Source organism: Pelobates fuscus, chromosome 3 (assembly GCF_036172605.1).
Source record: "Pelobates fuscus isolate aPelFus1 chromosome 3, aPelFus1.pri, whole genome shotgun sequence".
Lineage (NCBI taxonomy): Eukaryota > Metazoa > Chordata > Amphibia > Anura > Pelobatidae > Pelobates > Pelobates fuscus.
The window spans coordinates 10,894,343-10,911,810 of NC_086319.1; positions in this window are offsets into that span (position 1 = coordinate 10,894,343).

A 17,468-nucleotide genomic window follows, 5' to 3' on the forward strand; every position below is an offset into this window, starting at 1 on the left:
ACTATGGACCAGACTTTATGGGAATGTGATACCCCAGATAGCCATACCATGGAGCCTATTCATATAATGAAAGACTATGGGAAAGACTTTAGCTCCATGGCAATTGTACTGTGTGAGTAGGATCTGCGCGCTATTCGGTAGTTTTGTGCGCGCAGATCCCAGCTATCTGGGGATAGGTGAAATGTCTGTGTGTTATGTATAAATGTGACTTTATGTATTTTAAAGTGTTTTATGTCGTTTTGCAACCATGTGGTTAATGGAGTCTGCCTCTAGTCCTGGATAATTGGATTACTTCTCCAATTAACTCCAGGGCAGAAGGGAGGAAACCAGGGTGCATTGTGGGGATGTTTTTCTGCCAGACAGGAGGGACAAAAGATACTTTTAGTAACTTTTGAACCCCTGGTCTGATCCATGCCATTTTTTAATATGTTGTTCCCCTGAATGGATTGATTGTGGATATGTATTTTTATGTGAATGTGATGTATGGTTTTAAAGTTATGAAAGTTGTGTAAAAGTATATTTTACACTGTATGCATAATGGGATTATGTGTCACACTAAGGGGAGGGGATGTGTGGGAGGTAACATCTATGTCATTGGTTCTTTTATGCCTCCCCCTGGGTGTGGCCTGTATGTGTGAGTTGGAAATAAAAGCCAGGCTGGATGAGCCAGTCCAGAGTTCCTGTTTTACCCTCAAAGTGATGTGTCGTCTCATTATTGGGGGGAAGGATTTATTGCATGCTGTTCCAGTTGACTGCTAGGAGTACAAGCCTATTCGTATGGTTCCTATTCAATGGTCTACAGCATTCATATGCTTGGGAGAATTTAAAAGGTTTCTCGGATTCAGTGTTCGTGTGTCTCCAGTCGGGAGAATGGTGTTTGCAGTAGCTGCCTGTGCATCTGGAAAGGGGATTATCGCCTAAACTGGGTTTTATCCTCTTGTAAGTGAAACAGTCCGTTACAGTACTTTAACCCTGCCTGTAATATCCTGTATGTATTTATGTGTTGAGTTAACCTGGGATATAGATATGCAGTATTCATCTGATTGTTCGGTAGAATCACACCATTCAGTATATTGAGTGAAACTACCGAACAACCGGACCACCCAGGAATAAGTGTGCCTCCAATTACCGTTTGCAACAATGTTGCAAACAAGTAATTGGCAATCTATGTAATGTATTCTGTGTCCTCTGGGTGGCCGCCATTCGGGAGCCGAACACGTGGCGGCGGCCATCTTAAACTACCGAACAGCGGTGTTTTGCCGTCGAGTGTCTGGAACTGAAATCGGACACTCGACTAGGCAAGCACCGCTGAGACCTCCAGACTTCCAGGATTTCGTGGGGAAACTACCGAACGGCCCGCCGTTTGGTAGAAAGAAACGCACGAACTAGGGGATTCATGCGAACTCCCCTTAGTCTCTATAACCCAAGTAATTCGCCTGTTTCTGTTCCCTTTTCTGTGACCGACCGCAGGGCCAAAATGCATGGAACTGTTTTCGGATACTTTACCCATGCGGTCGGTCAAATCTTTGGAACCCCATATCTCCCGAACCGTTCATCCGAATGACCTGATTCTTGAATATGTTGTCCCCCTGAATAAGGGCTATCAGGGGATACCTGTTTTGGAGGTGTAGCATATGTATTTGGGGTACATCCAGGAATTGGGGAAAAGGGTGTACGGTATAATTATGTTAAGTGTTAATCTAAGGGGAGGAAATGTGTGGGAGGTACATTCATGTGATTGGTTAATTTCATCCTCCCCCTGGGAGTGTCCTGTATGTACCTGTTTGTAATAAAAGCCGGGCTGGGTGTCCCAGCCCAGAGTTCCTGTTTTACTCTCAAAGTGAAGTGTCGTCTCATTATTGGGGGAGGGATTGATTGCATGCTGTTCCAGTTGACTGCTAGGAGTATAAGCCTATTCGTATGGTTCCTATTCAATGGTCTACAGCATTCATATGCTTGGGAGAATTTAAAAGGTTTCTCGGATTTAGTGTTCGTGTGTCTCCAGTCGGGAGAATGGTGTTTGCAGTAGCTGCCTGTGCATCTGTAAAGGGGATTATCGCCTAAACTGGGTTTTATCCTCTTGTAAGTGAAACGGTCCGTTACAATTGGTGGCAGCGGTGGGATCGTTCCTACAACCAGAGGGACAGCTACAGACAACACCATTTCTGGATTACAAATTGAGGGCAACGCTAGTATCCGTACAGCGACCCTATCCACAAAGGAACTCAGAAAATGGAGAAGAAGCTTCAAGATACAGTGTACGGTTACGTACGCCTGGGGTCTGGAGTAGTCCCAGAGGAGGACATGATGAGGTACAGAGAGTCGGCCAGAGCCAGATTATGGGACGAAGCCATAGAAGACGTACAGTATTCACGAGGGGATCGGCGCCGCAGCAGAAGGCAGCGAATCCTGGCTAGAATGGCAGAGCGGATGTTCCTCCTGAGAAAACAGACCACAGAAAAGTGGGTGACTAGACTCGAGATTCTAGTATACGCTGAACTGACGCTCGACGACGCGTACCAGGCGCTACAGTGGTACGCGGCTCAGTGTGTCCCCAGGATGGCAGAGTATGAGTTCCCAGAAGGCGGAGATTACACTGGCCCGGTCTATTTTGGGATAATAGTGGTGACGAGGACTTTGGGGAAGATACCGACTCTCGTTTTTGGGTCCTGTACGACGTCCGAGAGAACATGCTGGGTCTCTTTGGCGCTATTGACCTCGAGGCAGACCTACGATATTTGGTTACCCAGGAATGGAACCTGGAGGGGGATTACCTGCGACTCATCAATGAGGCCTGGGAAGAGACAACCGGTCCTCCCTCCCAACAGCAACCAGCAGTACCCGAGGTAGCAGATCTCCTAGACTGGTCCGGTGAGCAACCCCAGGGAGCTGATGGTGTCGTCCATCCTCCCCAGCGGCAGTGTGTGTCCCAGGGAGCAGAAGGTGCCGTCCTTCCTCCCAGCGGCAGTGTGTACCCCAGGGAGCAGAAGTTGTCGTCCTTCCTCCCCAGCGGCAGTGTGTGTCCCAGGGAGCAGAAGGTGCAGTCCTTCCTCCCCAGCGGCAGTGTGTACCCCAGGGAGCTGATGGTGTCGTCCATCCTCCCCAGCGGCAGGCTGAGTTACAGGGGGCAGAGGTTGTTGTTCCTGCCCCCCAGCAGCAAAGTGATGTGCCAGGAAGGCAGTGTCAAGTGAAGGGAGAGGAGAGCAGCGTCCTCCCTCCCCAGCGGCAGTGGGTATCCCAGGGAGCTGAAGGTGTCGTCCTTCCTCCCCAGCGGCAGTGTGTCCTGCAGGGAGCAGAGACAGTCAGCCTCGTACCCAGCCACAGGACAAGGGAATGAAAGGGGAGACAGCTGGTCTCCCTTTCCCCCAGCAGAGAGAGTGGCAGGGAGAGGAGCCTGCTAAACCCTCTCCCCAGCGGCAGTTCACCGTCCAGAGAGAGGAGCTTGTAGTACCCTCTCTCCCACGGCAGCCCAACCCACCAGGGGAGATGTTAAGCCCCACACCTGTGCAGATGGGACCGTAGTCTCTGCACTTACAGCACAAGGAGTAGGGACAGTCGGTCCTGTTCCACAGCCTCAGAGTGATGTATCCAAAGGGGAGACAGTCGGTCTCTCCCTCCGACAGCCGAGATGTGCACCTAAAGGGGAGACAGTCAGTCTCCAGCAACCCGGCGCTCACCAGACTACTCCCGTGGTAGTGCTGGCAACAGGACAGAGTACCGCTGGTCTCTGCCCCCTCAGCAACCCACCAAGGCAGCCTACCAGTCTCCCACACAGCAGTGGTGAGACACCGGGACCTGGACAAAATTCTTCCTCACCCAGATGTAGTAACCGGTTAGTGTGGGAGGGCTGCTCTGTTATTTCTGTTTTGTGGGTGGGTTGCTGGACTAACCAGGGCACTGACCGGCAGAAAGTCAGGTACCCTGTTAGTCTAATTGGCAAAGGGGAGAAATGTGGCGAAACCAGCTTCGCCACTGTGAACTGGAGAAGCCTGGTTGCTAGCCTCCTGCCCTGCGACTACGGCCCCTGGACATATGGCTCTAGAAAAACTATATTTGGGCATGTAATAATTTATATTACTGCTACTGGGCCTTTAAGGGCCATCCGTGAACTTATTGGGACTTGTGTGATACTGTACCTTTAAGACTGTGGAACATGGTACTTTAACCCTGCCTGTAATATCCTGTATGTATTTATGTGTTGAGTTAACCTGGGATATAGATATGCAGTATTCATCTGATTGTTCGGTAGAATCACTCCATTCAGTATATTGAGTGAAACTACCGAACAACCGGACCACCCAGGAAGAAGTGTGCCTCCAATTACCGTTTGCAACAATGTTGCAAACAAGTAATTGGCAATCTATGTAATGTATTCTGTGTCCTCTGGGTGGCCGCCATTCGGGAGCCGAACACGTGGCGGCGGCCATCTTAAACTACCGAACAGCTGTGTTTTGCCGTCGAGTGTCTGGAACTGAAATCGGACACTCGACTAGGCAAGCACCGCTGAGACCTCCAGACTTCCAGGATTTCGTGGGGAAACAACCGAACGGCCGGGCAGAAAGAAACGCACGAACTAGGGGATTCATGCGAACTCCCCTTAGTCTCTATAACCCAAGTAATTCGCCTGTTTCTGTTCCCTTTTCTGTGACCGACCGCAGGGCCAAAATGCATGGAACTGTTTTCGGATACTTTACCCATGCGGTCGGTCAAATCTTTGGAACCCCATATCTCCCGAACCGTTCATCCGAATGACCTGATTCTTGAATATGTTGTCCCCCTGAATAAGGGCTATCGGGGGATACCTGTTTTGGAGGTGTAGCATATGTATTTGGGGTACATCCAGGACTTGGGGAAAAGGGTGTACGGTATAATTATGTTAAGTGTTAATCTAAGGGGAGGAAATGTGTGGGAGGTACATTCATGTGATTGGTTAATTTCATCCTCCCCCTGGGAGTGTCCTGTATGTACCTGTTTGTAATAAAAGCCGGGCTGGGTGTCCCAGCCCAGAGTTCCTATTTTACCCTCAAAGTGAAGTGTCGTCTCATTATTGGGGGAGGGATTGATTGCATGCTGTTCCAGTTGACTGCTAGGAGTATAAGCCTATTCGTATGGTTCCTATTCAATGGTCTACAGCATTCATATGCTTGGGAGAATTTAAAAGGTTTCTCGGATTCAGTGTTCGTGTGTCTCCAGTCGGGAGAATGGTGTTTGCAGTAGCTGCCTGTGCATCTGTAAAGGGGATTATCGCCTAAACTGGGTTTTATCCTCTTGTAAGTGAAACGGTCCGTTACACCAAGGAAAGGATCCACACTGAATCCCAAGGAAAGGATCCACACTGAATCCCAAGGAAAGGATCCACACTGGATGTCAAGGAAAGGATCCACACTGGATGTCAAGGAAAGGATCCACACTGGATCCCAAGGAAAGGATCCACACTAAATCCCAAGGAAAGGATCCACACTGAATCCCAAGGAAAGGATCCACACTGAATCCCAAGGAAAAGAATGATCCACACTGAATCCCAAGGATCCTTTCCTTGGGATCCACACTGAATCCCAAGGAAAGGATCCACACTGAATCCCAAGGAAAGGATCCACACTGAATCCCAAGGAAAGGATCCACACTGAATCCCAAGGAAAGGATCCACACTGAATCCCAAGGAAAGGATCCACACTGAATCCTAAGGAACGGATCCACACTAAATCCCAAGGAAAGGATCCACACTGGATGTCAAGGAAAGGATCCACACTGGATGTCAAGGAAAGGATCCACACTGGATCCCAAGGAAAGGATCCACACTGAATCCCAAGGAAATGATCCACACTGAATCCCAAGGAAATGATCCACACTGAATCCCAAGGAAATGATCCACACTGAATCCCAAGGAAATGATCCACACTGAATCCCAAGGAAAGGATCCACACTGAATTCCAAGGAAAGGATCCACACTGAATCCCAAGGAAAGGATCCACACTGAATCCCAAGGAAAGGATCCACACTGAATCCCAAGGAAAGGATCCACACTGAATCCCAAGGAAAGGATCCACACTGAATCCCAAGGAAAGGATCCACACTGAATCCCAAGGAAAAGAATGATCCACACTGAATCCCAAGGATCCTTTCCTTGGGATCCACACTGAATCCCAAGGAAAGGATCCACACTGAATCTCAAGGAAAGGATCCACACTGAATCCCAAGGAAAGGATCCACACTAAATCCCAAGGAAAGGATCCACACTAAATCCCAAGGAAAGGATCCACACTAAATCCCAAGGAAAGGATCCACACTAAATCCCAAGGAAAGGATCCACACTAAATCCCAAGGAAAGGATCCACACTGGATCCCAAGTAAAGGATCCACACTAAATCCCAAGGAAATGATCCAAACTGAATCCCAAGGAAAGGATCCACACTGAATCCCAAGGAAAGGATCCACACTGGAAGCCAAGGAAAGGATCCACACTGAATCCCAAGGAACAGATCCATACTGAATGCTAAGGAAAGGATCCACACTGAATCCTAAGGAACGGATCCACACTGAATCCCAAGGAAAGGATCCACACTGAATCCCAAGGAACGGATCCACACTGAATCCCAAGGAACGGATCCACACTGAATCCCAAGGAAAGGATCCACACTGAATCCCAAGGAATTGATCCACACTGAGTCCCAAGGAACGGATCCACACTGAATCCCAAGGAACAGATCCACACTGAATCCCAAGGAACGGATCCACACTGAATCCCAAGGAACGGATCCACACTGAATCCCAAGGAACGGAGCCACACTAAATCCCATGGAACAGATCCACACTGAATCCCAAGGAACAAAGCCACACTGAATCCCTAGGAAAGGATCCACACTAAATACCAAGGAAAGGATCCACACTGAATCCTAAGGAACAGATCCACACTAAATCCCAAGGAAAGGATCCACGCTGAATCCCAAGGAAAGGATCCACGCTGAATCCCAAGGAAATGATCCACACTAAATCCCAAGGAAATGATCCACACTAAATCCCAAGGAAATGATCCACACTAAATCCCAAGGAAAGGATCCACACTGGACGCCAAGGAAAGGATCCACACTGAATCCCAAGGAACAGAGCCACACTGAATCCCAAGGAACAGAGCCACACTGAATCCCAAGGAACAGAGCCACACTGAATCCCAAGGAACAGAGCCACACTGAATCCCAAGGAATGGATCCACACTGAATCCCAAGGAACGGATCCACACTGAATCCCAAGGAATGGATCCACACTGAATCCCAAGGAACGGATCCACACTGAATCCCAAGGAACAGAGCCACACTGAATCCCAAGGAAAGGATCCACACTGAATCCCAAGGAAAGGATCCACACTGAATCCCAAGGAAAGGATCCACACTGAATCCCAAGGAAAGGATCCACACTGAATCCCAAGGAAAGGATCCACACTGAATCCTAAGGAACGGATCCACACTAAATCCCAAGGAAAGGATCCACACTGGATGTCAAGGAAAGGATCCACACTGGATGTCAAAGAAAGGATCCACACTGGATCCCAAGGAAAGGATCCACACTGAATCCCAAGGAAATGATCCACACTGAATCCCAAGGAAATGATCCACACTGAATCCCAAGGAAATGATCCACACTGAATCCCAAGGAAATGATCCACACTGAATCCCAAGGAAATGATCCACACTGAATCCCAAGGAAAGGATCCACACTGAATTCCAAGGAAAGGATCCACACTGAATCCCAAGGAAAGGATCCACACTGAATCCCAAGGAAAGGATCCACACTGAATCCCAAGGAAAGGATCCACACTGAATCCCAAGGAAAGGATCCACACTGAATCCCAAGGAAAGGATCCACACTGAATCCCAAGGAAAAGAATGATCCACACTGAATCCCAAGGATCCTTTCCTTGGGATCCACACTGAATCCCAAGGAAAGGATCCACACTGAATCTCAAGGAAAGGATCCACACTGAATCCCAAGGAAAGGATCCACACTAAATCCCAAGGAAAGGATCCACACTAAATCCCAAGGAAAGGATCCACACTAAATCCCAAGGAAAGGATCCACACTAAATCCCAAGGAAAGGATCCACACTGGATCCCAAGTAAAGGATCCACACTAAATCCCAAGGAAATGATCCAAACTGAATCCCAAGGAAAGGATCCACACTGAATCCCAAGGAAAGGATCCACACTGGAAGCCAAGGAAAGGATCCACACTGAATCCCAAGGAACAGATCCATACTGAATGTTAAGGAAAGGATCCACACTGAATCCTAAGGAACGGATCCACACTGAATCCCAAGGAAAGGATCCACACTGAATCCCAAGGAACGGATCCACACTGAATCCCAAGGAACGGATCCACACTGAATCCCAAGGAAAGGATCCACACTGAATCCCAAGGAACGGATCCACACTGAATCCCAAGGAACAGATCCACACTGAGTCCCAAGGAACGGATCCACACTGAATCCCAAGGAACAGATCCACACTGAATCCCAAGGAACGGATCCACACTGAATCCCAAGGAACGGATCCACACTGAATCCCAAGGAACGGAGCCACACTAAATCCCATGGAACAGATCCACACTGAATCCCAAGGAACAAAGCCACACTGAATCCCTAGGAAAGGATCCACACTAAATACCAAGGAAAGGATCCACACTGAATCCTAAGGAACAGATCCACACTAAATCCCAAGGAAAGGATCCACGCTGAATCCCAAGGAAAGGATCCACACTGAATCCCAAGGAAATGATCCACACTAAATCCCAAGGAAATGATCCACACTAAATCCCAAGGAAAGGATCCACACTGGACGCCAAGGAAAGGATCCACACTGAATCCCAAGGAACAGAGCCACATTGAATCCCAAGGAACAGAGCCACACTGAATCCCAAGGAACAGAGCCACACTGAATCCCAAGGAATGGAGCCACACTGAATCCCAAGGAATGGATCCACACTGAATCCCAAGGAACGGATCCACACTGAATCCCAAGGAATGGATCCACACTGAATCCCAAGGAACGGATCCACACTGAATCCCAAGGAACAGAGCCACACTGAATCCCAAGGAAAGGATCCACACTAAATCCCATGCAACGGATCCACACTGAATCCCAAGGAACGGAGCCACACTAAATCCCATGGAACGGATCCACACTGAATCCCAAGGAAAGGATCCACACTGAATCCCAAGGAAAGGATCCACACTGAATCCCAAGGAAAGGATCCACACTGAATCCCAAGGAAAGGATCCACACTGAATCCCAAGGAAAGGATCCACACTGAATCCCAAGGAAAGGATCCACACTGAATCCCAAGGAAAAGAATGATCCACACTGAATCCCAAGGATCCTTTCCTTGGGATCCACACTGAATCCCAAGGAAAGGATCCACACTGAATCTCAAGGAAAGGATCCACACTGAATCCCAAGGAAAGGATCCACACTAAATCCCAAGGAAAGGATCCACACTAAATCCCAAGGAAAGGATCCACACTAAATCCCAAGGAAAGGATCCACACTAAATCCCAAGGAAAGGATCCACACTAAATCCCAAGGAAAGGATCCACACTGGATCCCAAGTAAAGGATCCACACTAAATCCCAAGGAAATGATCCAAACTGAATCCCAAGGAAAGGATCCACACTGAATCCCAAGGAAAGGATCCACACTGGAAGCCAAGGAAAGGATCCACACTGAATCCCAAGGAACAGATCCATACTGAATGCTAAGGAAAGGATCCACACTGAATCCTAAGGAACGGATCCACACTGAATCCCAAGGAAAGGATCCACACTGAATCCCAAGGAACGGATCCACACTGAATCCCAAGGAACGGATCCACACTGAATCCCAAGGAAAGGATCCACACTGAATCCCAAGGAATTGATCCACACTGAGTCCCAAGGAACGGATCCACACTGAATCCCAAGGAACAGATCCACACTGAATCCCAAGGAACGGATCCACACTGAATCCCAAGGAACGGATCCACACTGAATCCCAAGGAACGGAGCCACACTAAATCCCATGGAACAGATCCACACTGAATCCCAAGGAACAAAGCCACACTGAATCCCTAGGAAAGGATCCACACTAAATACCAAGGAAAGGATCCACACTGAATCCTAAGGAACAGATCCACACTAAATCCCAAGGAAAGGATCCACGCTGAATCCCAAGGAAAGGATCCACACTGAATCCCAAGGAAATGATCCACACTAAATCCCAAGGAAATGATCCACACTAAATCCCAAGGAAAGGATCCACACTGGACGCCAAGGAAAGGATCCACACTGAATCCCAAGGAACAGAGCCACATTGAATCCCAAGGAACAGAGCCACACTGAATCCCAAGGAACAGAGCCACACTGAATCCCAAGGAACAGAGCCACACTGAATCCCAAGGAATGGATCCACACTGAATCCCAAGGAATGGATCCACACTGAATCCCAAGGAACGGATCCACACTGAATCCCAAGGAATGGATCCACACTGAATCCCAAGGAACGGATCCACACTGAATCCCAAGGAACAGAGCCACACTGAATCCCAAGGAAAGGATCCACACTGAATCCCAAGGAAAGGATCCACACTGAATCCCAAGGAAAGGATCCACACTGAATCCCAAGGAAAGGATCCACACTGAATCCCAAGGAAAGGATCCACACTGAATCCTAAGGAACGGATCCACACTAAATCCCAAGGAAAGGATCCACACTGGATGTCAAGGAAAGGATCCACACTGGATGTCAAGGAAAGGATCCACACTGGATCCCAAGGAAAGGATCCACACTGAATCCCAAGGAAATTATCCACACTGAATCCCAAGGAAATGATCCACACTGAATCCCAAGGAAATGATCCACACTGAATCCCAAGGAAATGATCCACACTGAATCCCAAGGAAAGGATCCACACTGAATCCCAAGGAAAGGATCCACACTGAATTCCAAGGAAAGGATCCACACTGAATCCCAAGGAAAGGATCCACACTGAATCCCAAGGAAAGGATCCACACTGAATCCCAAGGAAAGGATCCACACTGAATCCCAAGGAAAGGATCCACACTGAATCCCAAGGAAAGGATCCACACTGAATCCCAAGGAAAGGATCCACACTGAATCCCAAGGAAAAGAATGATCCACACTGAATCCCAAGGATCCTTTCCTTGGGATCCACACTGAATCCCAAGGAAAGGATCCACACTGAATCTCAAGGAAAGGATCCACACTGAATCCCAAGGAAAGGATCCACACTAAATCCCAAGGAAAGGATCCACACTAAATCCCAAGGAAAGGATCCACACTAAATCCCAAGGAAAGGATCCACACTAAATCCCAAGGAAAGGATCCACACTGGATCCCAAGTAAAGGATCCACACTAAATCCCAAGGAAATGATCCAAACTGAATCCCAAGGAAAGGATCCACACTGAATCCCAAGGAAAGGATCCACACTGGAAGCCAAGGAAAGGATCCACACTGAATCCCAAGGAACAGATCCATACTGAATGCTAAGGAAAGGATCCACACTGAATCCTAAGGAACGGATCCACACTGAATCCCAAGGAAAGGATCCACACTGAATCCCAAGGAACGGATCCACACTGAATCCCAAGGAACGGATCCACACTGAATCCCAAGGAAAGGATCCACACTGAATCCCAAGGAACGGATCCACACTGAATCCCAAGGAACAGATCCACACTGAGTCCCAAGGAACGGATCCACACTGAATCCCAAGGAACAGATCCACACTGAATCCCAAGGAACGGATCCACACTGAATCCCAAGGAACGGATCCACACTGAATCCCAAGGAACGGAGCCACACTAAATCCCATGGAACAGATCCACACTGAATCCCAAGGAACAAAGCCACACTGAATCCCTAGGAAAGGATCCACACTAAATACCAAGGAAAGGATCCACACTGAATCCTAAGGAACAGATCCACACTAAATCCCAAGGAAAGGATCCACGCTGAATCCCAAGGAAAGGATCCACACTGAATCCCAAGGAAATGATCCACACTAAATCCCAAGGAAATGATCCACACTAAATCCCAAGGAAAGGATCCACACTGGACGCCAAGGAAAGGATCCACACTGAATCCCAAGGAACAGAGCCACATTGAATCCCAAGGAACAGAGCCACACTGAATCCCAAGGAACAGAGCCACACTGAATCCCAAGGAATGGAGCCACACTGAATCCCAAGGAATGGATCCACACTGAATCCCAAGGAACGGATCCACACTGAATCCCAAGGAATGGATCCACACTGAATCCCAAGGAACGGATCCACACTGAATCCCAAGGAACAGAGCCACACTGAATCCCAAGGAAAGGATCCACACTAAATCCCATGCAACGGATCCACACTGAATCCCAAGGAACGGAGCCACACTAAATCCCATGGAACGGATCCACACTGAATCCCAAGGAACAGATCCACACTGAATCCCAAGGAAAGGATCCACACTGAATCCCAAGGAACAGAGCCACGCTGAATCCCAAGGAAAAGATCCACACTAAATCCCATGGAAAGGATACACACTAAATCCCATGGAAAGGATCCACACTAAATTCCATGGAACGGATCCACACTGAATCCCAAGGAACGGATCCACACTGAATCCCAAGGAAAAGATCCACACTGGACGCCAAGGAAAGGATATTTTTAATAAAGCAGCTAGGTTCCTTCATTTTTGAACCTGCTAACCTTTTTGTTATTTTTATTTATTTTATTCTATCATTGTACCTGGAGCACAACTCCCTAGATTACTACTTTCAAGTCGTTGGTTATTGTTCCACCCACACTACAAATACTGAGCAAATCCATTGCTTATAAAAATGTGAGCATATTTTCAATTCTCTACATATATAATATTAGGCAGAAAGCTCTTTATTCCATCTGCTTTTTCTTAAATGTGTAAGATTATACCACCTTATATCTGAACATTTGAGCTTTAATACAACACTTATTGTACCCTATATTTATAATATTGCATTATTGGATAATACTCAGTCATTTGAGGTTTTTCTCGGCTCTTCTGTCGGTGTGGCTGCACATAAACTAGGCAGCCACCCCGACAGAAAGGTTCCAAACTTACCTTGGTCGCCGCAGGCAGCTGCCCAGTCTCCCTCCATTCCGGTCCCCAGCAGGTGCGACGTTCTTAGGAACGCCGGCCGCTGTGGATCAGGATTTTATAAGAAACTTACCTTCGCCCACATTAAAGATGGCACCAATGTGCGTGCGATGTCACGTCTTGGACCTGCACGCACATTTTGGGGTCAGAGGTCAGAGACAGCCAATTACAGCCTAAATCCCAAATTACCTTTTTGCCAGTGCCCTGTTGTGGTTTCCACTAGCTGGTTATCCGAGAGTGTGTTCCTAATTGTGTTTTTTTCTGGTATTTGACTTTGGCTTTGTTTTGACTTCCCTGATCTCCTGTATCCTTGACTTCTGGCTTTCCTCATCGTTGCTTCTCATTCTGTGTCCCTGACCTCGGCAAGTATTTTGACTATTCTCTGATACGTTAAGTCCGGCCATTCTAAGGTCCGGTTAGACGTTATCCTTAGTCTTTAGGTGTGATACAATTCTGCGTGCTAGATAATGTTATATTATAATGTTATAATCCTGATAATGTTATACTGGGGCCTACAGGACTGACTCTGCCTACATTTATATCTGAGTGTGGATAATACAACATGCTGATATTACTGGAGCTTGTACGTAAGCTCCAAGAAATGTGAGTGGGCATTTAAGCACTTTGTTGTTTGTCACTAACCAAGTATACTAAATACTACACTATTAGTATTCCTCTTTCTCTATCTTCTATCCACATACACACCCAATGAGGACGGAACAGATTGCAATTAGAAGAATTTCTGGACTCTATTTTATTGTTTATTTTATTCTTGTATTTCATTTTATATATTCTACAGTATCTACTTTTTGTTACCTTTTTTACTTTAGTTATTTATTTTATAATTTTTTTATGCAAACTGTTGTATGTACTATTTGTTCACTCCTTACATACACAGTATTAACTTTAGGTCATATTTATTTAAACAGTATTTTTAGCCCTGCATTGGTACTTCTCTGTAAAAAAAATTGAGAAAGCATCAGAGGATAAACCAGTATCCACATTGGTAATAGCAACATTTAAAGAGATCCTATAGTGCCAGGAAAACAAGCCAGTTTTTCTGGCACTATAGGCTCTTGGATAGCCCCCCTCACTCGGGACCCCCCTCCCTTGGCACTGAAGGGGTTAAAAACCCCTTCCGCCACTTACCTTAATCCAGCATCGGGCTCCCTCGGCACTGGTGACCTCTCCTCCCCCGTCGGTGTCAGCTCCCGAGTGGAGCCGAATGCACATGCGAGGCCAGGGGCATGCGCGCATTCAAACCCACCCATAGGAAAGCATTGCTCAATGCTTTCCTATGGGGATCTTATCTGACGCTGGACTCCGTGAAGACGTCCAGCGTCAGATAAGTGCAATTTACTCCGTGTAAATCGCGGAAGCGGCCTCTAGTGCCATGTCAGGGGGACAGTCACTAGTGGCTGGATTAACCCTGCAATGTAATCATAGCAGTTTCTCTGAAAAGGGTTAAAACTAAGGGGACCTGGCACCATCATTGAGCTGGAGTGATCCTTTAAAGAAGTCTCCTAACGTGTTCATACTGTAAATGCAATATACATTCATTAACTTCCTGTAATATTTTTAAACATATTCTTACAAAAGAAACCTTCAGGGCAGGAGATGACTCGTACTTTGTTTTTCTTATATATATAAATAAAACACAAAACTTGCATTTGACATTTACAGTTTCTACAGTGAACTCTCACCATGTTATGTTCACTTAACTTTCTATAGCACTTCTGTGTTTATCTCGGCGATGCAAGTAATGACATAATCTGAAGCTGTATTTTGTTTTGAATATGTTTATTAGAGTCGCAATAAAGCGTAAGCAGACATTTTATGAATCGGTAAAAATAACATATGGTTGCCTGCGCAGAGGCATATAAGTCAGAACAAACAAGTAATATAGTAAACTGGATGTACATAGGTTTGCGAGATTTGATACATCAAGGGCATTGAATCGGCATATTAACGCATTATGCAGGCTGTGTAGTCGTCTGAGCCATACCTATGTCTAACTATGCGTGCGATGGCGCTTTCCGCATGGGTAGTCTTATACTTAGTTAAATAAACCTGTATTTAAGTAAATTAAGTGTACATAAACTTTGCGAAATTTAGAGTCGCAAAAAAAAAAAAGGTGTAGGCAGACATTTTATGAATTGCTAGAAATAGCATATGGTTGCCTGTGCAGAGCCATATCAGTCAGAAGAAACAAGCAATAAAGTAAAGTGGATGTACATAGACTTTGTGAGATTAGATATATCAAGGGCATATTCAAAAGGCATATTAACGCATTATGCAGGCTGTTTAGTCACCTGAGCCATACCTGTCAGGGTGGTAGTCCGATGCCCGGAACCCAGACACAGTGTCCAGGCGGCAGAGCATGGACCGGGACCCAGTATGCCTGATGTTAAGTGGGAGTCTTCAGCGTGGAGGTGGATTAGCAGTGTCTGGTGCAGGGTAACCGCACGCCCCCTGGTGTTGAGCACCAGCGTTTGTGCAGCCACATACCAAGACCCTGAATCAGCTTCAGCGGATACCAGGAACTAGTAGCATGTAAATTAAGCAGACCTCCCAGGAGCTGAATAGGGAGGCTCTGCAGCAAGGGTGTATCCAGTACTAGAAACAAAGCAAGACTAGAGATAGGCACCAAACAAGGAAACAAGACAGAACTAGTAGAACCCAGAACCAGAGAAGGATAGCAAGCTAAACCCAGAACATATACACAGGACATGAGGAAAACATGAACATAACATGGGCATGACTGGACAGGACTGTACATGGACTGGGTATACAAACTAAAACAAGACAAGATAACAAAGGCAAAACAAGAGGAGCAATAACTAAGTACTACATATGGAAATCATGGGGATTTAGTCACACTATATGATCATACATTGCATAAGCCTGCCAACAACGCCAATGTACCCCATATCTGGCAGGTCCTACACCTACACTGCCTAATGTATGCTAAAACAACCAAAGAATACATATATAGCACTTACCTGCCTTGAGGAGCTGCCTGCAGGAACACTGAAACAGAGTGAATGATGGAAAACAAACGGGTGTGGCAAATAAAACAAACATTTAAAGGAAACCTGGAGACTGGGAATCCCAGGGACGAACTATAGGAATGAACCCAGAAATCCCAGCATAAAGAAAACCAGACATAGAATAGAAAACCAAAAACCAAGAAAAACTAAACAAGAATTGTAACAAGAGTACTGGATACCAGAAGCCAAAGCCAGACATCTTCACAGAACAGAGCAGGACGTGACAATACCTATGTCTAACCTTGCGTGCGGTGGCGCTTTCCGCATGGGTAGCCTTATACGTATTTAAATAAACATGCAGAGTGATATCTTGTACGTAAACTGTAGGGAATTATGCAATACATGTATGTGAATATGTAAACTGGCTCATGCACCTTTAAACGAAGTACTCATCCTGTAATGCTCGGTCTGATGTAGACTGTTGCTAACAATGCAGTCCTGGTAAAAGGGTAAATAAACTAACCCAACATATAAAATGCTGTATTAGCGCCTAGTAAGTTATGTCTCAGACATGCGATATTAACAAATGCGGAAAGAATAAAAAGTAATAATAAAAACTTTAACAATGTGGTAGCAGAGTTGTTCGTAATATCGGTCCGATGGGGGGCTCCTATGGCTCGGCCGCGGTGCCTCTCCCGAGTCGCCGGATCTCAGTCTGCCCCCCCCGGACTGTCCTGGCCCTGACCTGAATCCTCCATGGTTCTGTGGGCACTCAGGAGCAGGGACGGACCACTTGACCCCCACACCTAGAGTCCGCGGTCCTCCTACTCCCTGCACCTCCCCATCCCCACCCCAAACCCAGTAAAGCTTGTGTCCCGGTGCCGGCCACATACTTGAAGCCCGTGCGTGCCACCCCCGGCTACCGGTCTACCGTGCAATCCCGCCCCACAGAGCTCACGGCCTCGGGGACATGGCTCTCTGCGGACCCCTCAGACCCAGAGGCCGGGCACTCACTTGTCCTGCGGGCCGGTATTCATCGCGGGGGGGTCCGTCAGGCGTCCGTCAGTGTCAGGTTCCGCTCAGGTCGGCTCTCCGTGGTGGGTAGTCTTCTTATGCATCTCTGCTCTGAACTCACATAAGTGGCTTTTAGGAGAGGCCCTGTCGGCAGTAGGGTGCAGCCACGCCAGGTCTCCAACCTTCTTCGTATCTGTGATGGCTTGTGTCGTCTCGGTCCCTGCCAGGTTGCTTTCACCTGAAAGTGTACCATCTCCTCTGTGTTAAAGTCCGTTTCTGCTGGCCACCCGTCCATT